The sequence below is a fragment of the Anastrepha obliqua genome, chromosome 3, assembly GCF_027943255.1.
Source record: "Anastrepha obliqua isolate idAnaObli1 chromosome 3, idAnaObli1_1.0, whole genome shotgun sequence".
Classification (NCBI taxonomy): domain Eukaryota; kingdom Metazoa; phylum Arthropoda; class Insecta; order Diptera; family Tephritidae; genus Anastrepha; species Anastrepha obliqua.
Window position 1 is genome coordinate 36,296,059 of NC_072894.1, and position 24,186 is coordinate 36,320,244.

At 34.3% G+C, this 24,186-nt stretch overlaps 1 protein-coding gene across 2 annotated transcripts in view; it reads right to left on the reverse strand.

Annotated features, from left to right (window-relative positions):
* LOC129242827 (uncharacterized) overlaps positions 1–24,186 on the reverse strand; it is a 137,775-nt gene that overhangs the window by 59,712 nt on the left and 53,877 nt on the right. For both annotated transcript variants that reach the window (XM_054879685.1, XM_054879686.1), the window contains exon 2: positions 19,010–19,117. The gene's annotated coding sequence lies outside the window, so the exon portion shown is untranslated. The remainder of the gene's footprint in view (positions 1–19,009; positions 19,118–24,186) is intronic.

Here is a 24,186-nt window from a genome sequence, read left to right on the forward strand (position 1 = left end):
TTCATAAACTCTTTGCTGCCGATTGTAAGTACGAGATGTGCAGGTAACGTAGAACCAACTACGTCGAAACGTGTAAAAGGTCGTGATCGTGGGACTCGGTTTGCTTACCTCATCATCATATTTGAACTAAAAGTTTCGATAATTTTTATCTATTCAGCCAATAGTTTACCAACAGATATGCAAGCAAATTCCAGTTCATGTCTTATTTGATCCAGCTACTGTAGTTAAACTAATCCATACAGTTTACTATAATTTCGTCATAACTCGGCACTTAGATCAACTTTTCGCTGAAATGTTTCAAGGAGATAAACAGAAAAAAAATATTCGACAAGTTCAACAAAGATTCTGGCAAGATGACCATTGCTCCAGAAGCCTGAATGTACTTAGATATATATGGTATGTACTTACATGGAGACCAAATTTCAATTTCTAATATTGGCATCACAAGAAAAGAAGGTTGAAGCATTATTTACTACTTATTGGATGTATTGTTTTATTACAGCTCCTGATGTTGAAGTTATTTACTTGCACGAGTAATTTCAACAATAGTAGAAAAACCCCAATGACTTAATGCTGATAAAAAAATATCACAAGAAGCTAGCGATTCTTCTCATTATTTGAAAAATAACATTTCATTTCAAAACAGTGGCTTTGGGACTAAAAACTTAGCCAGTGAAGGCTTTATCTTAATTTAAGAAAATTGCAACAATTACTCAACACGTCAATGCTGAGTTTCTTTCTTAAATTCTTCACAATTTGTCTCTTATATTTCCATATCAAATAAATTCTTTTCAAAAACTATTTCAGCATACATATATTTTTAAGAATTATAATGTCGAAGATATGGCAAGTCCGATCTTCCAAACGCACGCAGTTTACGAGAGGTCGGAGCTTGAGAATCTGAAAAGCGTAGGTTCTAAAGTTAAGTCAAGTTTTAACTAACCGCTAGAGCACAGCTTTCCATATAACAGGCTGGGCAAAATAATAACTTTGCCTTGCTTCATTGTTTGTACATAATAAATAAGCAGGTAATTGAAAATAAATGCCTCATGTTTATTAAGACTTGTTTGCTTCTTTTGACCCATGTTATAAGCTCCCTAACCGCTTGCCTTATGAATCGAGCGTCGATTGTGCGCCACTTTCGATGAAAACACTTCTTGCGCGTAGTAACAATTTCGTATTTGATACGAGGTTCTCATTTGAGGCACAGAAGTAGGATCACACAAAGCTACGAATTTCGGATTCCGATGCAATGAGAATGTGTAATATTCGTTCTCTCAAACTGGAGGATATTTTCAGATTTACCAAAGAATATGGAAAATTCTCGCAGGTCTAACTAGCTCTATGTCTCTATTCTATGCTATCCTTTTCCTTCTGTTACTTCTCTTCTTTCCTCTTCCTATCTACCTTTGTTACTTTCCAGAGCTTTGAATACGATGGGCTTTTTAGCCAGAGTGGTTTACCAAATTTATCGGTGGTTCTTAGCTCGACTGTTTCAAAAAAAAAACAAAAACGATCACGTCTCCCATACGTTGTTATAAGGCAAAGGGGGTTATTTCACATTATTTCTTCAACACCCTGTATAGTTACATACATATGTATATTTAAAATTTGTCAAATTTATTGCTTTAGTTTTTTCCTGCTAGCCGAAAAAAAGAAACGGCATAAATAGCATACAAGAGAAATAAATAAAAGACTGCGCAAAACAAGCAACGAAAAAACTCAAACTAATTTCTAAAATGCTCTGATAACTTCGATAATTGTTGTGCAAAAAAGCCAATAAGACTTTGAAAACTAAATTAAGCAAATTAATTACAAATTAAGCCACAACAAAAAAACGGAAGTATGTATTTATTTATTTCGTTAGTTAATTTTGAAAGCGTGGAAATACTTCCATGAGAAATCTGTTTGGGCAAAGTTATGTTGACAGCAGAATGGATTCGATTTTGAGTTCATGGTCATGTTGAGGGATTGTTGTAAAACTGTAGTGTGTTACAACATTTAAGAAAACGTTTGCAACCCAATACCAATTGTTGGGCACCGCATGGGGTCCTGTGACCATCAAAAGAAGCGGGCCAATGAGAAAGAAGTTTTTCGAGCGGCACTACCCCTCTGCCGATTGTGTTGATTTCTTGCTTCTGAATCACCAACCTTAAAACGAGTAAAACAGTCCTTGAAAAATTTCATTACACTTTTTCAAAGGTTTTCGAGGTGCTGAACCTGAAAATGATATAACCGCAAAAGAATTCCAGCACGTCAGATTTTCGATATTCCAGCTTGAAAGGGCAAAAAATACGACTTTTGGCTATCATGATAATGTTATGCTATGTTATTTCATTTTATGTTATTATAGTTATATTAATATTATGCCGCGACATGAAGTAATTTTTTCTAAAATTTTCTTACATTCTATTAGTTGCCAAAAATTGTAAATTTAACGGGGAACACCACTGTGATTTAAAAAAAAAAAGGCTTTTGTGTTTTTGCATTTTTTTAAAGTAGATATATTCAAAAATATGTAAAAAAAATGTTAACTTAAAATCTTGAAAATTGACGAAGTTATATCCAATACAATAAGTGCAGGTAGTGAGTTACAACGGCCAATGAAAACTTTAAACGCGTTTTTCTCAAAACGACTCGATTTCTCGAAGACTTAAGAACCGATTTTAAGTTTTTTTTTTAATTTTATGTACATGTATTGGCACAGTCGTACATAGCCGTTTTTAAAAATTCCAAAATTCCAAATTCCAAACCACGTTCGACGATAGCCATTGATGTATAGATTACTAATTTTTTGGTTTTTTGCTTTCAGATGATTTTTCACCGCTGTATCGTGGCCACCAGGGTGCATCAGTTTAAGCGTTCGCCTCTAGGCAGATAATGGCAATTCAGCACTATACAGCATCATACACTCATATTTCTGCCAAGAAAAAGTACCTCATAAAAAAACCATTTGCCGTTCGGAGTCGGCTTTAAAGTGTAAGTCCCTCAATTTGTGTGAAAATATCAAGACGCACATCATAAATTGGAGGAAGTGCTCGGCCAATCACCCAATAAAGGGTGTAAGCGCTAATAACAGTATTTCAAGGTACAATTCCTTTCGGATTTCGCAGAACGGATTCAGCACACTAAAAAGCTTTGGAAGGAAGTTCGGTTCTTAGTTCAAGAATTTTGTCAGCCTTTTAGTCAGTATATGTACTTACATACATAAACGTCCGGCACTCGAAATGTAACCAACTTCAGACCGCTCGCGCAGCTGAGCAAAATCGCCGACGAAGTGCTAATGAAATGACGAAAGAACTGAAAATATCTGACCGTAGCATCCACCGCATACTGAAAAACGATCTCAAAGTCAAGCCTTACAAGATCCAAAAGCCGTATGATCTCACACCAAAGCAGCAACAAGTCATACTTGAGAGAACGAAGGAACTTCAGGGGTGCACGGCGAATTTTTCCTTCCGGTACGGTCTAATATACATACAAAGATATAAAAATAATAATACACCATATTCTCTTTGTACGTGATAGATACGTTCCCGAAAAATTCGTGTAAAAAGCGAATTATGTGAAAAAAATATTGAAAAAATATTTTTAGAGTTCACTTAAGAATTTATTTTGTGCTTACACAATTTAATTCATTAAATATGTTATAAGAAATAAATTATTGAACGACGAGAGCAAAATCTACCGACTCTCAGAGACTTTTCCAGAGACATGCGTCGTAATGCGAGTAAAATTATGGAAAATCGTGTTAAAACAAAACAATTCGCGTAAAGAAAAGATTTTTTTTCTTTTTAACTCGTGTTAAATCAAATTTCTGTAAAAAAATCATGAAAAAAGGGAATTAGGTGTACTATACAACTGAAATGATTTCATAATCCGTTTTTCAGCCGCTCATATAAATGCGATTTAATAAATATTAAACAAAAAAACATATGCAAGTGTAAATAAATACATATTTACAAATCTCGATTTTTAAAATTTAGTCAAAACTGCACAATTTATTCCCAAGAACTTTCATAATACATTTTTCGAATACTGAAAACAACTCACCCGCACGCAGGTCAAACTACTATAGTTGCCGTAATATAACAGTGAGTTTTTATTCACCAAAAAAGAGAAACTTCTATTACAAGCATAAAACAATTGAATGAATAAACAAAAAAGCCAAGTGAACGCTCGAATAATTAGGAAACGAACCGTATCGTGAATCATAAAAAATCGGAACCATAATGCGTTTTTTGCTTTTATTCACCTATTTTTTTTTACACATTTTTCATAACAATAAGAGTATATGCGTGTTGTATGAAAAGTTAGTGGTTGGACGCCATGTGAAACAATCTGTTACTGAACCGTTATGCAAAGTAAGCACAATTGATTGACACCGATTCTGGCCTATACAACTTTTTTAGATATGTACACTGTGGCATAAAATTAATTATCAATTTTGTTTTTGAATAACTTTTTTTTACTAAATAAAAAAAAATACTTTGAATGATGAAAATCTTTATTTTGACCTTTACGTTTGTGTACAGCAGTTTGTCTAGTTCATAAGTGTGAAATATAATATAATATGACTGATATACGGCGTCAATTGCAAAACATATAAATAAATCTTCCGTTTGGGTGATTAATTTTGCGCCACCGCTATTGCTTCTAAAGTAGTCTCGTCATCCTGCTTATGCTGCTTTCAAACTAATATTTGTGAGGTGTGTTGAAAAAAATTCCATCATTATCGACCCAACCATTTCTGCATTTTTTATTCCAAATAATGCCTGAGGATATCGCCTAAATCGAACAGCTTGAGAACTGATCATCGTCAATTACCAAATTTACCTTGCTAGAACTAGCTAGTGACAATGACAATAACATCTGGCAGCAAGTGAAAAATATATCCGGGAGAAATGGAAACATTTTACTTTGGCCCTATGCTCTGCAACGGAGACGAAAGAATGATGCTGATAATGATGATGATGAGAATTAGCTATGCCACCTGGAAATCAATAGTCTTCCTGGACAAAAGTCACCCTAAATAGATCTCTTCCATAATTTTATATGTATTTTTTCTTGCTTATTGATGAGCTTAATCACAGCACGAAATTCAATTTGCTCTAAAGTTGATGTGAACTTCTCGATTAACTTTTTGTTTAGTGCTACCTCAAAGGTTAACAACGAGATTTTACTGAAACTTAATATTTATAGCTGTAATATGTTGCCTAGAAGTGTTAAGTAAAACAATTTCTCCAAGATATTTTGCATGACGTAGGCATAGTCGGTGCCCACTTAGCTTGACGGTACGAGGGTTATGTATGTACCATTTATATTTTGCGCCTTTGCAGCAGTACCTGAGCTATAATTCAATATTTTTATCAAAAAGTTTGGCATATTTTAGCATAAACTTACATACATATAAAGTTTTTACGTTCGAGCTTTATCTATTCTTTTTTCAGGGAGAAATGGAATTAACTCAGGAAGATTTTCGTGCGATAATTTATTACAAATTTCGACGTGAATTATGAAGACAAGAGTGCATTGATCAACTCACTTCGACTTTTGGCGTTGGATCATCACACTTAGCTACTGTGAAACGCTGGTACAACGAATTTAAACGTTGACGTCAACCCCTGCAGAATGAATTTCGTGAAGACCGTCCAAAAACGATTGTAGTGCAAGAAAGAATAGATGCTGGGCTTCAATTAATAATGCAAGATGTCGCGAGGTTGAGACATCCTTGGGCATTAGAGGGACTAGCATACATTCAATACTGCATTAGCATTTGGTTGTCAAGAAGATTTGTTCTCGTTGTATGCCCCATAATTTGACAATTGCCTAAACAATTACTCGTGTAGATTGGTGTAAAGAAAAATTGAAGAAATTTAGTTACGGTGGTTCAAAGCCCGTCTGTGATATCATAACAGGTGATGAGTTATGGATCTATGCATACGAGCTGGAAATAAAAAATTAATCGAAAGTATGGATGTTCCATGATAAGCTTAATCCAACAAGAATTGCTCATGAAATTAGCACCACAAAGCAAATGGTCGCCTGTTTATTCAGAAAATTGAATCATATCATAACTGTACCACTAGGGAAATTTAAAACAAACAATTCTGGGTGGTACACAACCATTTTTTGCCAGAAGTTTTCAAAAAATTAAGAAAAATCCACGGTCGAAGTGGAATCATCCTTACCCAAGTCAATGCAAGCTATCACAAGAGAGTTTTTGACCACTGGCTCATCCCCTTACAGTCCTAATTTAGTACCTAATGATTTCTTTTTGTTCCCGAACATCAAAACTAAAATGAGAGGTCAAGGTTTTTTAACGCCTGAAGAAGCTGTTGAAGTCTTTAAACAGTATATTTTGGATTTATCGGCTTCTGAGAGGGAAAAGTGCTTTGAATATTGGTTCAAGCGGTTTCCGAAGTGTATCGACGTTGAAGAAGAAAATTTTGAAAAACAAGAAAAACGAAAATGACGTTATTATTTTGCTGTGTTTTTAAATATTTATTGAGTAGGTCATTGTAAAATGAGTTTATATGTAAGTATTAAGTATTCTTCTACTATATTCAAACATCGAGAAAGCAGTTTAGATTTTAATCTTTTTCGCAGTAATTAATCATTGCGTTTATAAATCATTACATTACATAAATTCTTCAAGGCAAAATATTCCCATCAAATTACAGGTAGAGACGGGTGCAAAAAAGAAGGTTGTAGAGTTACAGACCAAGCGATGTGGGTGGCTCAGCGAAACAGGTGCCATTGTAAATTGCCTGAATAGGATTTTTCATTTAAATTGTGTACGTGCTTTGGGTGCAATTGCAGTGCGAAACACAGGCGAATACTTACATACATCTGCATAAACGCGCAATACGATAAAGTTTTATTTACTGCATTACAAAATCGCTTAAAGTGTCGCTTTTCATAGATACACATCGACTTTACACAAATAATATTTAAGCTGAATAGTTAGTGAAAAAACTAAGAGAAATAATAAAGCGACAGCTACATGTCCATGACTCTGATCGTCTGTTAGCTCATGCGCTCATTCACCCGTCCGGCCATCCATCAATACGTCCATCTAGCCAATGATTGCATATATGTACTTAGATAATGATAATGATGGGCCGCTTGATTGTGGCGATGATGTCATGCGTGAAATACGCTAACTAATGTGAAATCTTCCTTATAAATAGTGCGGGAACAGAGTTGTGGATGATAGCATTTGTTAGGTCTTAATGTAAAGGAAAAAAAATAGCAAAGGTTGCAAGGGTCGGGCATGGCGGCATCTTGTGAAAGTTTCTAGTACACGTACAAGTAAATGCTCTCAAAAATTCATGCAGTATTTTCTTTGGACACTCGCTTTATAACAGAGCGCCACAGGAAAAGTTTTGCCGATCTCACATGCATGCATACATATTTATGTATGCATGTAGGAGTGTAAATATGGTTATAAATAAATTTATTTTTAGTTGATGTGCCCTCCGAGTGTCAAGTGTACTGATGAGTTTGCGAAACGATGGTATGGTGACCATAAAATCATAAAATTCTATATACTTATACGCAGATGTGTTTATATGTATGTGTATATGTATGAATGTAGGAAGACTTTGAACTTTTGTATGTTTGTAAAGAAAATTTTGATGCACAATGTGGTTGGTAGGAAAAACTGCGCACGAAAAATGCAGAACACATGAATAGCACATTTATGAAGCGAGGTCTGAAGCCATGGGCGGCACTACTGTCACAACCGATGATTTTGCCTATTGATAATTTTAAATTTATTATTATTTTATTTAAAACAATTTTACAGGTTTACTAAAACATCGATATATTAAACTCTAAGACCCGAAACTATAAATGCTGAAGTAAAAAAAAATTGTTTTTAAAATGACCATGCAAAAATACGTTAAGCAAAGAGGTGTACGGCGAAATTTTCTTTCCAGTACGATCTAAACTCTCGATAGTTTTTTACTAACGCACTGGTCGTTGTTTACTCTCATAGTGTTTTGAATGCCAAAACTCTGTTAATTGGCACCACTGATATTTAAAGAAATACGGTGCAAGTAGTTGAAATTATTGAGCGAAAAATTGACGAAGTAGTGGCAAAGGTGAATAGAAACGATGAAAGTAATATGACGCCGATCACCTGTCACGACGGACTTTGGTGATATTCGAAAAATTATCTTAAATGCAAATATTTGGGAGGTAAAAAATAAGGTAGGCTATGCAGTTTTTTCCAAAGAAATAGGACTGGAATTATCTGTCCGACTTCTGTAGCGTATACTAGGCAGAAGTCTTAGCCATAAAGGAGGTAACTGTGTACCTTAACACACACGCCGTAACAAAAACGTCGATAAATATCTTTTTGGATAGCCAGAGTGCCATCAAATCAATGTAAATCAAAGCAGTTATACCAAGATCAAAGTTTGCTCAAGAATGCCTGGCAGCTCTACATTATATCAGCACTATCTTCAAGACTAATCTTATATGGCTTCCGGGATATAGAGATATTGAAAGAGTACCAATCTTCCACTTCGTGAAAACAGGGGTAACATTGGGATCTCTATGACAACTTGCAAATTAAGTATTAAAAATAATATTCTCCAAGAGACCAGTAGGCCATGGAGAGAAGAAAATACTTGAGTTCCAAACAGGCTAATTTGGCCGCAAATAGATAAGAAAAGTTCAGGAGAATTGCTTAACCTCTCAAGAGAGAACATCTCGAAGGTCGTGACCGTTCATTGGCTGTTATGTAAACACTCTTCTAGGCTACGAATATTTTCTCATGACTACTGTAAAAGATGTAGAGACGGGGAAGACGAAAAAACGGTTATCCTCTGTAATGGTCCAGCTTTAGCTTGGAGTAGAGCAAGGTTGTTGGGAAAATACTTTTTTGACTCTCTTGCGGAACTATCTGGTATTGGGATAAAACCTATCCCTCGCTTTATAAGAGCGTCTAAATGGTTTCATGATAAATAAATACTGAGGTTCCCTTGTTGCCCAGTGGTACCACAATGGACCTACATGGTCTAAGTGAGTTGGCTATTTTTAAAACAGACTGCCACAAAAACCTAACCTAACGTAAGAGACAGTCGCTCAAGAATGAGATCCAACAATTCTTAAAAAGAGATTCATGCTTTAAAAATCAGAACGGAGAACATGGAGAAAAAAACTTATTGACTTATCATAATAAAATATTAGTATGAGATTGAAAAACTTGTATTGCCAAAAAAAAAATAAAATAAATAAATGAAAAAGCAAATACAGTGAAACCTCTCTTAAGCGGGCACTCACCGCCAGTCAGCTTTTGTCCGTCCAAGAGATGTATCCATTCAAAAGAGGGTAACTTCTTCCGAAACATTAGACTTAGTATAAAATAAAATGTTCACTCAAGCGAGGTGTCCGGCTAATAGAGATGCCCATTAGGAGAGGCTACATTGTATACATTTTTTTGCAATTTAAGTTCAACAAAAAAATCGCGATGAATCGCGGCGTTTTGAAGATTCATAAGTTTAAGAAGGAGCTGCCATAATAACGGAGCAGACGAATACAGTTGGGTATTAAAAAAAAAATTAAGTGGACATCCTGGCAATTTGCGGATTTTTATCCCGTCATTTAAGTAATAATGCAAAAAAAAAAATTTTAAATAACTCCAAATAACTTTAACAAAGTACAAACATTTGTAACCAGATAAAGCGACTTACTTATGTGAGCACAAGTGTATTTTATTTCCCTATTGGGCTTATTGACATGATAGAGCTTAAAATAAATATAATAACAAACGGAAAATAAAATTTCAAACTGAGAAATTCACAATGCAGGCATACATACATACATAGCCACATGCATACACACATAGGATATGCAAGAATATTAATTTTCTCGAGTGCATATTCTCCTACAATCATAGATATCTTCCTCGTGCGTGCAGTGTATATGCACATGTACAAATATATATGTATGTATGCGTGTATATAAAAAAATCTTTAAAGTAAGGCCAACGGAAAGCAGATTGTTGGCGAAAAGCAATAAAAGTGTGAGTAAAATTTTCATTTTGTCAAATACGAGCATCTACACACGTTCATACACCACACGAAAAAATTATAAGTCCAACTTAATTAAAAAAAAATGTTATTATCAGTATAGGGCTAACATTTTAGGTTTTTAATATTTACACTTTTTATGATAAATGTTTTAAAAATATCCAGAAATAAGCACACATTTCGCGAAACTTAAATTAATTCTTAAAAAAAAAGTAAAATCTAAAAAGCGGAGAGTGCACGACTCAAGTTAGTATATTTAAAATAAGCAAATAGAGTTTTTGGAGTTAGTTTATAATTTGCAGCTTAGTAATTTGAGTGAAGGACCCAACTCATATAGATTTTTTTAGATTACAATTTTTTAAAGTCGTCGGAGCATCTATTTAACTAAATTGTTAATAATATTTTAATCAATTTTTGACCATCCGGCTTTAATCGCACTTCTGAAGCTTTTTTCGCGAATTAACTGTCTTCCATTTTTGAAAACCGTTGAGAAAGTATTGCTAATACATTTTCGATTAGGTTAAAGCCAAAGCTGCAGTCACTCCATTCTAAAATTGGTATTTTTTCGCTGCCAAAACCTCTTTTGTTACTTTGGAAGCATGAACGGCTGCATTGTCATGCTGGAAAACCCACTTCTGATCAAAATTATCATTAAAAAAGGAATAAGTACTTCGTCTGGAAGTTCTATATACTTGAGCCTATTCTTTTTTGTGGATAGGAAAAATATGGTATAGACAGGCATTTCGCCGTTGTCACTAATGGCTACCAAATCATGACAGAATCCTAGCCATTCTCTCTTTCTCTTTCTTTTGTTTATCATGCCAATGCATTTGGAAATCATCTTATCCATACAGATTGAAATTTTCATTTCATCGAAAGAAATTACTCTTTTTCATTAATCTTCCCGAAATTGGAACTTTTCTGCAAATATCAATTTGGCTTGTTTGTGTCGTATAGTTAACTTATGTTATATTAACTATTTATGTAATATACTCGTATCAAAAAGTCTAAAAAATGACGTAATAATTCAGATATCTCTTAATATTATAGCTATGATAAATATTAAAAATATTTGTTATTGTAAATTTTCCAAATTAAATATAATAATAAGATATTATTTTATTTTATTGTTATGTTGTTTTATTATTGTTTCCATTGCTTTCGCCTACTCTTCTTCTTCACAACCAAATAATTCCCTTTCCTTTTGCTTGTTTACCTCTTGGCCTCTTACGACACGGTGAATTTGGAAGGCGCAACCGTGTATTCTATCATTCTTGAAATTTTCCTATTATTGCTTTAGTAGATATCAGCATAATCATCTTGGTCTTATAATTTTCGTGCAGTGTAAAGTGATTGTTTGTGCACACACTATTGGACATTTATGCTGGGAAAGCGGCAATGTCAGGGTACAAGACCGTAGCCAAGAAAAAATAAAGCAAAACAAAAAAATTCAATCAAATGAAAACAAAGTATTAAAGATGCTTTTGTGACGGAAGAAATGCGAGAGTGAAACTAAATAAAAATTAATTGTTTGCCACTGTGGGATGGAAAACTTTATTATTTATATTTAATAAAAAAGTGTATTTGTATGTGTATGGTATGCTAGGTATGTGGTTATGGCTTGCATGTACTGATTTGTTAACAATTGTTAGCAATTTATGTATGTATGTTTGTAGGCATTATAGGTATGCAATTTGCCAACTACCAATGCGTATAATGCAGTAATTTACAAATTTTGCGCACGCCAGCTACGTATTAATAAATATTAATTATTGGGTAAGGAGAAGCTACTGTAATAAGCCTTCACATACATAGTATGTATAATGTATGTATATACATATATATGCATATTTTTATGTATGTATGCAGAGGTACCTATGTAGAGGGGCATTTACACATAGTATGCGTTGCTGCTCGATTGCTAAATTTTCTAGTGTTCTTCTTCGAATTTAATTTGGCGCAAGAATAAATTGTTTGCTATCAAATAATGTTCATTTATAGATGTCTTCGATTCGCCTGGCGTTAATAAAAATAGATGTATGTATATGCACTAGAAAAGAGCTGCCAAATAGTACATTTATAGTGTTTGGAAGAACTTAATGAGTATTAGTAATTTATATATTTATTTATATGAAATATAATTATAAATAATTACATTACAGTAGTAAGGCAATATCTGGGGCAATCGGGTTGCGTGAGTTTAGTAAGACCGCGTTCATACGGTGAAACTTTTGTTTTTGGATTTACCCGTTGCTTAAAACTCTCTTCGTTTGTAGTATATAATAATGAGAGGAACGAGAACACAACTATGTTGACTGAGCACGAGCAACTCGGTGCCTTTCTCTTTTCCCGTCTCCCCCTCTTTCACTAGTTGGAAGAAGGAATAAAAGTTGTCCTATATGACCACAGTCTTAGAAAACTTGCCTAATATCAGAAAAGTGAATTGGCAGCATTGAATATAATGAGTTATACCAGTTTTATGAGGTAGCAGCGAATCTTACTCGATAACTTTGTTCTTGCTGTCACATGCAAATTTTTCGTAAGAGAGAGCAGCAGAGAAGTGGCGAATAGAAGAGGCCTTTTACTGTTCCTTTCACATACAAATTTTTCGTCAAGCGGGCAGAGGGCAAACAAAGTGAGGATTTATTATTTCAATCAATATTTTAATGGCTGTACTAATAGTATGTAGACATGGCCAGCAACACCGCGTATATAACTACTCCTTCTCAAGTATAATAAACTGAGTTCCTAATTGCACCAGTTTACAGACAAAAGCTACCCAATAACCGGACCATCTAATTCCTATGCAAAATGTATCGTTTATTCCGAAAATTCATATTTTTCCTCTGCAATGTAGCTTATTTTCCTGTATATGTGCATATATGCTAAAGTAAAAATAACGTATTTTTTAGTGTAAAATGTCACCTTAAACTTTAAATTGCTTGATCGATACTTTACGAGATCGATCACTACAGTCTTCTACCAAGAAAATAATGGATTTATTTGCTCAGACTAAGATTTGGGCTCCACTGCTTGTCTGTTTGTATACTGCAACCTTCTAGTTCGCAAGTGTCAAATATGATTGATGTACGATGTCATTTACAAAAATTATAAATCTTCAGATAGGGTGATTAATTTTCCGCCACATTCTGCATACATACATATATTTTATTAAAATGCCAAATTCCACATTTTTTCAAATGTTAGTAAGTTTTCCTCTAATAAATGTGAAAAATATGGTATTCTACACACGAATGCATGCATGCTTATTTATATTATGCATAGATTTGTATATACAAATCCACACATAAAGTTGTACTGCTTTTCACGCTGCCCTGCCGATATTTGACTTTGGTTTTTATGACGCCTCGTCAGTGCACGCATAATTTATGCCGCAAATGAGTTGAAAACCGAGTCAGCTCTCATATGCTAATTTATCATACATACATACATACATATAAGCACATACATAAATACATGCAAGTGTGTGTTGATATTGCCGGCTGCAATTTTCGTTAGCTTTTCGCATGAAATTTAAATTTTCCAGCGCCGAGAGGCTTAATTAACTTTGTATTTACAAAAATTATGGGACGTATTGTCTCATTTGGCAGATTAGGGATGCCCTTATTTCATAGATATTTTTTTTTCTCTTTTGAAACTTCATCAACAATTTGAAAAGTACGCATCGGAAATTATCTTTCAGTTTCGCACCTGTTTTTGCGTGATTGGGCATGCACTCTTCATCATCTTCGGCGTCACATCAGAGGTATTATCTTGGTGACTAATTCACCTCGGCGCAATGTTTACATATGACAGCTGTTAAAGCGCAGCATTGTGACATGACCGACACAAGAATATCAGCGGTGAATAAATAAAAAATGCCTTCAAGAGGCTACTTGCATTTTACGAGGTTATAGCGCCCAACAGGCTGACCACTGTAATATATAATGGCTTTTCCAATAACAGGTATTATTTGATCTTTTACGGAAAAAGTTTCTGGACTGTGTTATCTCTCGAAGAGGTGATCACAATTGGCCACCGAGATCTTGTGATTTAACACCTTGTGACTTTTTTCTTTGAGGCCACGTGAAAGAGAAGTTCTACGCCAACAGCCCAGGGTCGATTCAAGACCTCAAATATGGAATTTGTGAGGCTATCGAGGACATAGGGCAGCCACTTTGCAATTCGGTTATGGAAAATTTCATGAAAAGGATATTGTTCTGTAAGCGTGGTCGTGGTGGTCATTTGCCTGATATTATTTTCCACTATTAATGACATACCTTCCTCTTTATAATGAAATAAACATCCGATCATTTATATTAAAAATTAGCATTTTTCTTTGAATATCAAAATAACACCTCTGTTTGGAAAACCCAATATTCCTTTTTGTTCTGAAAATGTTAAGCTGCAATTAGTGGCGCCGTAGCCATAACTCTACAGCCGTAACCATAACCATAGCCGCAACTTTGCAGCATTTGTCGATTAGTCATGCCATAACCATGAACAGCTGATATTGAAGTAGAATTAATGAAAACATTTGCATTTTGTCATAAAAGGACGCATAAGTTTCCATTAAGGCAATTAATTTTTCATCGGTAAGTAAAACCACCAACATCCTATTAAAAACGGGCAATAGCTTCTGCTCAAATATGAACGAGACGTTATTAATAAAACGGTCCGCGGATGACATATGGCAAAAATAATTTTTTTGTTTTTTGGTAGGACTGTTATAAGCTTACATGGCAAATTTCAGCGTGATATGTCACATAGTTTGTTTTCTGTGCTACTGTAAAGAAGTCAAGCTCGAGTGTGTTCTTCAAATTCTCTTTTATGACTTCAATTGTCTCAAAATGTTTTCCACGGAGTGGCAACTTGAGCTTGGGAAACAGGAAAAAGTCACATGGAGCCATATCAGGCGAATACGGTGCTTGCGGAACGATATTAGCATTATTTTTGTTCAAATAATCGCGAACAAGACGTGATGTGTGAGCTGGTGCATTATCGTGATGCAAGAACCATGACATGTTGTCCCACAATTCCTTCCTTTTAAGACGAATGTTCTCGCACAAACGCTTTAAAACGTCTAAATAATATTCAGCGTTAACCGATTTTGCGATTTGTGCGATTTTCAAGCACAATTTCCTTTACTTTTCCGATGTTTTCGTCGTTTACTGATGTTGCTGGACGACGTTCATGAGGCAAGTTTTCAACCGATGTACGGCCCTCTTTGAACGATTTGTACCACTGGAAAACACGTGCACGCGATAGAGCAGAGTCCCCATAGGTTGGGAATAACAAAATTTCAAACAAATTCTTTGTTCAACTTGAATTTCCATCGTTAAATTCGAAAAACACACTCGACCTTGACTTGTTTACAGTAGCACAGAAAACAAACTATGTGACATATCACGCTGAAATTTGCCATGTAAGCTTATAACAGTCCTACCAAAAAACAAAAAATTTATTTTTGCCATATGTCATCCGCGGACCGTTTTATTGATAACGTCTCGTTCATATTTGATATATGAAAGGGAATATTTTGTATCGCTAACTAAAAATATACATACTAATTATTTCGAATATTTTTCAAACAGCTATTTCACATAGCCATAATCTATCGTAAAGCAAGCTATATTTCACAAAATTTTCCCATGTAGGAAAGTTATGCAGTAAAAGCTGCTTTTTTTGGTATTTGGACTATTATGTGCGTCTGCAAATTTTTATATCCAACAATTTGAAATATGAGTATAAATTAGAAACAATTCCAAATACTGTATCACTTGCAATTACCGTAAGAACGCACAGTTATGAATCTGCGAACCAAATGTCTATCGCGACAGAAATCAACGTTACTGCCATTGTTTTTTTAACCATAATTTAACCGGCGGTTTTATTGCTGTTTAATGGTGGTAATAATGAACTCACTTGCCCCAACATAGTAGCTTTGTTCACCATTAACATACAAATTACCGCCTCATTCGCCTGAGCCGACTGTAAACGAACGAAGGCAATAATCCATAAAAAAAATTAAATTTGATTGTCCGACTTGTTGGTGGCTCACGCTTCTTTGACAATTAAAAAATGAAAAACAAAAAATCGTACGATCTAAGCTTTTACGGCTCCTATTGTGCATTTTACTCTACACACAATGCATGTGATTTTTTGTGGCATAAATGCGGCGGCTATAAAATTGCTTAATGATTTTTATCGCACTAGCGCAAAGATTGCCAACACAGCCACCATCGGCTCGCTCATCTTTCGATCAACGTATTCTCACATTTTTAATTTACAATAGTGTGTAGCGAATGCATGTGCGTTTGTGTGTGTATCGGTTTTGTTTTTACAACTGGAAAGCATATAAAATTCAACGAATAATGCAAATACGTAGATATACAAAATTAAGAAAATGTGAAATAAAAACATTTTTTATTTATAGCCAGTCAGCGAAATGTTTGCAAAATGTGAACTTTCTATTTTAGTGCCGATGACGAATAGACAATGTGTGAAGAGTTGCATTGAAATTGCTTTAATTTTGTTTTATATGCAGCAACGAAGATGCAATTTGAATCACATAAGTAATCTTTCCGATTTAAATACAAACAACTCAAAACAAGTTAGGAAGTGTTAAATTTGGTCGGCACCGATTTTTATACACTCGCGCACATTTTAATTGAACAAACTAGTAGACAATGAGACTTAAGGCTTCTAACATCAAACGGAAGGATAGAAATGTATTCTTATCAATAAAAAGTAGGCGTAGCTTTTATCTGATCTCAATAATATTTATGTCGGATTTAAAGGAGATGGGGAGCAATACGTACATATGCATACTAACGTAGGGCAGGTTTTATTTGACTGATTATACAGATACACGCATTTGCTAAAAAATTGTTGAGGCATCGCTATTTTTCCAATATTTTTCTTTCATCGAATTTCCTTCTCACTTTCGCCAAATTTGAGTAATTTTGCTTTATTTATAATATAAATATCACGTTCTGGTTTTTAGAAATTAAAATTACATGGTTCCATATGTAGAAGCCAAGGCAAGTGGGGGAATTACCGGATTGTCATTAACTTGGGAGTGGCCAGGACGATTCTTCGGGCTTCTCTCAAGTATCCTCTGGGTAGCTTCCGAACGGCTGGCATCACTGCCATTCCGATAGATGGCGCAAGGCAAAACAAACATTGGACATTGGGCTATGTTGGCTGGGTTATGTCGTCCGAATGGATACAAACGCTCTGGGTCTGAAAGTATTCAATGGGGTACCAGTTGAAGAAGAAGACTTCCTCTGCGTTTGAAATAACAGGTTGATAAGAACTTGGCTTCACTTAGTGTGCCCAATTGGCGCTGGTTAGCACAAAAAAGAAACGACTGGCGCGCTTTATTAAACTTGGCCAAAGTCGTCTAAGCAGTTATCGCGCCAATCAACGAGAAGAAGCGCATTGCATGGGAGGTGGGCGTGGTTATTCACCGATTTCTCCCATTTTGAAAACTAAAGTATGAGAGTGCACGAGTTATTAAGCGCACGGATGGATGGATAGACATGGCTAAATTGACTCCACTCATCTCTCCTAATGATCGCTCATGTAGGGGTATTTAATGTTCTTAAACGACGGAGTATAAAGGCTTTAAAGGTTACCAAAAGTGCCTCAATCTACTTTCGGACAGAAATGCGCGAGTAATGGAGCAATTATCGATCATCATCAAGTAACTAAACCACCAAAAGAAACCGCACAAAAGATTAAGAAGCTCGTCAGTGAGTGGACAGCACGCAGAGCACTGAAAAAATCTGCTTGTAGGCTACCAGCCACAAAAGTCATCATTCCCTGATAAAAGCGAGGTTGAGATTCTGCAAAAAGTATCAGTATAAGCACTGGAGTGCTGATGACTGGAAAAGCGTGATATGGTGTGATGAGAACCGCATTAACCGCTATCAATCGGCTGGGAAGCAGTATGACTGGCACCGACCGCAGGCTGCAAAAGCATCAACTAAAACAAACCATGAAGCATGACGGTGGTAGCCTTATGGTTTAGGCTGCTTCATGTGGTGGGATATATACTTTTAAAAACTTAAATATATTTTTCAATTTAGGCTCGTTTCTTTCTTTTGAATACACTTCGTTTTAGACTCATAACCAGTTCTGTAATTAATTTGCTTTTCAATTACAAAAAGGGGGGCAACGCCATCCTATAATATTTTTGGATCAAAACTTTCATTATATATCGACATTTAAATATGTATTTAGTTTAGTTTTATAATTGGCTTATATTTTTTAAATTAAATATTAGGTGGTAACACCTTTCAAAAAATGTATTGTAATATAATTGTGCAATATGTAACATTTTTAGGATACAAATTAGTGGCAACGCTATCGAAAAATTTGTTTTCTGAACTACCTTTGCTTTATTTCCCATATAATATTTATTTTCTTTTTTAACAAATTTCTTATATACATATATAAAAATGAATGTTTGTCTGTATGTCAGCGATAAACTCAAAAACTACTGGACCGATTATTATAAAAATTGGTATATATATGTATTTTTCCACGGAGAAGGTTTGTAGGATATGCTTATTGATGCCACTCGCCACCAGCTGGCGCTGCAGAATAGAAACTTCTGCCCCGTTCACCCGATTGTCATAAAAATTAGTATGACCATGTATTTTTGAATATTTGTATACTGATTTTTCTTTAAAGTTATTTTTCTTCAATTTATTTTAGTTGTTGGCGTAGCAACGCGCGCCAGGTACAGCTAGTAATGAATAAAAAAGCCAAAAGAGTGTTACGCACAAACCATTTGCTACCAATGAGCTTTCAAACAAAATAAAAATCGGCAAAGCCGTTTCAAAGTGATGCTTGTTCTGAGAAATTTTCAGAGTTTATCTACTTATATGCGTACATACAAACACACATATACTTATAAATGAAGAGATTGATGTAAATATGTAGATGTGTAATTATACCTTTTGAGAATCTGGTTGCACAATCTTCCAAAACATTCAATAGAAAACAGTCGGATAACCAGTTTTATTCTTTCAAAATGATGATTTAATTAGAGTTGAGTCACACAACTGGAAAGAAAAAGTTTTGTTTTATAATTTATTTTATTTTTTGTTCGTAAATATAGAAGCACTTTTCAAGCAGTAAAACATTTATGAATATGGAAATAATACTATAAATCTTTATCCACATAATATTAATTATTATTTAGCAAACATATTCCTTGGGTATCTCTGCACACAGCGAGCAAAGTGTTATCCAGTAGATTATCGAAGATATTTATTGGAAAACCATATCTTCTTTCATTTTCTTTTGCCTTATTCTTACTGGGAAGCGCAGAGAGAACTCTGCTTTGTCAATCAATCAAAGAAACATTGCATTTCCGGATAAGCAATTAATAACATCTGAGCAATTAAAACCTTTTTTCAGTAACGCAACTGAATCTGTAAAATTCAGATAAAACATATGGCACAAGATATCTATTATATACCATAAGTATATACATATACTTATATAATTGGCGCTTGTATATAGTATAACATCTTTTATTAGGTGTATGGTCGAACTTCTCCTCCTTCTATTTGTGGTGTGCGTCTTGATGTTGTTCCACAAATGGAGGCGCCTACTATTTTAAGCCCACTAGAGAGCCAAATAAATTGTTATGAGGAATTTTTCTTGGCAGAAATATATTCGCAGCTTCTGCCATTGTCGCCGAGAAGCGACCGTTTTTAGAAAACAAAATTTCCATCATTTGGTGTACATGGCGCAATCGGACAACTTCTTTTAAAACTTTGTAGGCTCGCAAATGATTTTAGAGCTTTGCCCTAGCAGACTTTTTTCTTAGAATTTCATATAAAATCAGAATCTTCTAGCAACGATTTCAAAGAATGAAAGCTTAAATATGCATACATAAGTTACCACACAGGGGCATTGAAAGAACTCGGAGCCAGAGAAGGATTAAAACTACACTTCTTAAGGGCATTGAAAGTATCAGAGGCTTTTCGGTTTGGCATTTTATTCTAAGGCCGATTAACTTATCATACTTTCTTCTCCTCCTTTGTGGCTACACTCAATATAGTAAATTTAGGTAGAAGAGTAATGAAAAATAATTTTTATGTAGCTGAAATATATTATAGCGAGAGATTATAGACTTCAATACTGCGTCGATAAGCTAGTTTACGAAGGAACTTCTTGCAGAGCATTGAATTATATTTGATGGGCATAAGGGGTTAGTCGTAGTCAGAATTTTCAAAAAATTAGTTTGTTTCTTTTGCATTTTCTCAAAGTATAATATCTTAAAAATATTGTTTGAAAAATTAAAGTGAATTCGACAAATACTTTTTCAGTTATTCAACAACTAACAAAGGTCCGAGCTCCGGAGCGTTCGAGAGCAAGTAGCTAGCAGCAGCTGCAACTTTAAATGCGTTTTTCTCAAAACTGTGTTTTTTTAACTGATGATCAGTGTAACTTAAAAACTGCTGGGTAGATTTCAATAAAATGTATACTGCTTTTGAAAAACATAAAAAATCGTGCCTGATAGCAGGATTTTTTTAAATTTCCATTTTTTTTAGCAATTAATTGTCGGTTTTCTTCTCGAAAATCTGAAAAATATTTCTTGAGGCCGCCATATTGTTAATTTTGAAAAAAAACTACGATCAGGCACAAGATTATCTATTAATAAAACTAATTTCTCTTGTCCGATTGATTTTAATGAGTCTCCAAGGACTTGTGATTAACACCGCAAGGGTCTTGGGGAGAAACGGGCTTCACACACACAGCGATAACTTTTACCATTATTAATTTGTTTTTTTGTTTTGTTAATTTCGCTAAAGCCAAGTCGAAACATGATGTGTTAATGCTATGTTTTTATTTTTGTTAAATAAAAAAACTGACCAGCAAAAAAAATTAATGAAAATCATCATTTTCTCGGGCCTCTGACTACCCCTAAACCCCATACGTTCTTCGTATATAAAAAAAAAAAAATTGGTTAATAATAAGAGATATCTTATGATTGATTATAATCAGCGAATAAATCATTTGACTTTAACATTTATGAATCAAAACCCTGTTTGCCTTATTTGGTAACAAAAATATTGTCGTTGACTGAGTCTGTAGGAAATGAGTTATTGTTTAAAGTTTTATTGCATTTTTCCAACAAAATGTTTGCTTTTTAAATATATTTACTTTTATATTTCTTTATATTCACTATTAGATTTACATACACTCTTGGGCAATAAAACAGGTGTTCAACATTTTGACTGGTTTTGGTTACTTGACTTTTATTTATTTAGTAGCTATTCATTTTTTATAAAAGCTTAACTTATTTCTCAACGAAAACTATATAGCTTTTGTTTTTAAACATCGTGCAAAAATTATGAAAATTCTGTAAGTTTCCACTAAAATTTAATGCGAATTCTAGATCATTTTTAGTGTAGTTAGTTAGTTAGTTTTATAATTCATTAAATTTAAGTAACTTCTTATTCTTAGAATATTTTTGGTATGCAATTTTATAGCCCATTAAATTTTAGTATTGTATAATAAAGTTAAAGTTCCAAGTGGCTACAAAATACCGCTGATTTTTGACAATTTTTTTTGTTTACGGTGCTGGCCATTTTCTTCCATATAAAAAAATACCGAAATATTGTATTACTATACTCAAACCTCTGATCTTTTCAGATATTTAACAAAAATTTATTAAAGATTTTCAATAAAGTGAAGTTTTGTTTCATATAAATGTAAACTAATCTAGCGTTGATGACTCGCTTATTAAGCAATTGCTGAAAAAATTGTTGAACGTACTTCATATGGAAGAGAATGGTTAGCACCGTAAGCAAAAAACAAAAAATTAAAAAGAAATTGCATTGGTATTCCATACCCACTTAAAAAACTTGAACTTTCTTTTACTATAAAATTGTGTACTGAAAAATTTTCTAAGAATTTAATTGAAAAGTTTAAAATTTTGGTGAAAATTTGCAAAATTTGCATGAGTTTTGCACGAAGTTAAAAAAAACCTACAAAGTTGGAAACACTAATATATTTTTATGGGTTTTACAACATAATAAGTACAAATTTTATAAAAAAAATACTAATACGCACTAAATAAACAAAAGTACAATAAAATAATCAAAACTGCCCAAAATGTTGCACACCTATTTTAATGTGCATGAGTTTACCACGAGATATAATATATATATACTCGTACCTTCCGCAAATTTTGCTGTCAAGTCATAAGCTAAACATAATAAATACTCAAAGATCTTTACAGCTCATTAACATTAAAAAGCGTCAACGCGTGACTATTTATGTGCATACATATATGAATACTTATAGTCTATTGCAGCTCACAGAGCGGCAACCTACACGCAAAATTAAGGGGGCGTGCATAAATACTTAATGGAAATCAATGTGCCATCAATAAGTAAGGAAAAAATAGCAAAATGTAAACAAAAGTGACAATGAAAAAGGTGTCAATGTGTATTAGGAGATTTAAATACTTAGATTTAAATACGTATACACACAAAAAAATTAAGTTGAAATTGAAAAAATGTTAACTAAACCTCAAAAAAACAACTTTGATTAAACACTAATCTATAATACAATTTTATCGCTTGGTTGATTGGCTCAAGTAGTGATTCATTAAGAACCCAATTAGCGCTTCCGCACCATTTTGTTGCTACATCCTGTCCTTCCATAGGGCAGGGCATGCACAGAGGAAATGAAAAATTGTCTCCTTTTTCTCTGATTGCTTACAACAGTGACAGTATGTTTTGTGAGGGATGCCCATTTTGGCTGCTTGTTCTCCGTTAGACCAAAAACCTGTTATGACTGCCGTTAGTCTCCAGGCGTCTCGGCGTCCCGTCGTTTTATGTTTATCAATGTCGACTATTTTGCATTTCGTTTAGTCTCTCCATCTAAAATCCGTGATTTGGAGTAACTTTAGAGAAATTGTATTCTTGACTACACCTAAGGGCGTGAATATCGATTCTGCTAGGGCGTTACTCATGGCAGATCCCTCTCCTGCCAGTTCATCTGCTTTTTCGTTACCTTAAAAGTAGTGATGTTCCGGGACCCAGATTCAGATAACTTTATAGTTTTCGCTCAAGGTGGTAAGGCTATTCCTTTTGTTTCACCCCCTTAAAGGTTTTTGTAGCCGAATCCAGTGCCTGGATTGCAGTTTGGCTATCCGAAAGAATAGCGGCATTGCCCTTAAAAGAAAAATCTGCGATTATAAGCCTACAAGTATCCCCTATTGCCAATACGTCCGCCTGGAAGACACTGCTGGTATTAGGAAGACGTACAGATTTTTCAGTTTTAAGTCTATGAGATTATACACCTGCTACAACCCCACATTCCATTAGTAGTGTCGAAGTTGTTTAGTGAGAATCCCTTATGCCATTTTTCCTTAGCTGGAAAGAGAGTGGCAAAATTCCTATTGAAAGTTACCGTCGGAACGATGTAGTCAGTCCTCTTCGAGGTTAACTGTTTGGGTGTTTAGCCGAGGGCCTTCTCCCAATTGTTGCGTGCGTCTTGATGTTGTTCCACAAATGTCGCAATAATATACTTGCGTTTTATCGCTTTGTTATAATAAAAAATTACGAGTTTCATTTTTTAAACTGATCCCTATACACAGTTCACTTTATTATGCCGATGAACATAAACACGAAATTGCCGAACCATAGCCTCTCCCTATAAATTAAAGGCGAATTTACCAAACATCAAAAAACTCCATTGCTCATAAAAATAAATATTTGCATTTTTTTTAGAGAACTTCAATCTTTAGATAGGAATTTAAAGCTAAATTATATTCTTAAGTTCTAATCGAACATAAATTTAAACCCTCGTTCTTCTTTCCTTGACCCAGAAACTAAATGCAGTCAATAGTATGGATCCACCTGTGAAAGCCAGACAACAAATGTCAGCAACAAAAATGATGATCTGGGTTTACTTCACCAGAGCAAAAATAGTTCCTGCTTTCGCTTAGATTTTTCTCAGAGAGTAACTGCCAAATGATATATTGAAAACTGCCTCCCAAAAGTGTTCAAAAATTTACTTGAAAATTGGAAAACGAGGAACTGCGTCGTTACTTCTTACACCATCATTAAGCGCCAGCTCACACTGCTGAAATGATAATTTACTTTAT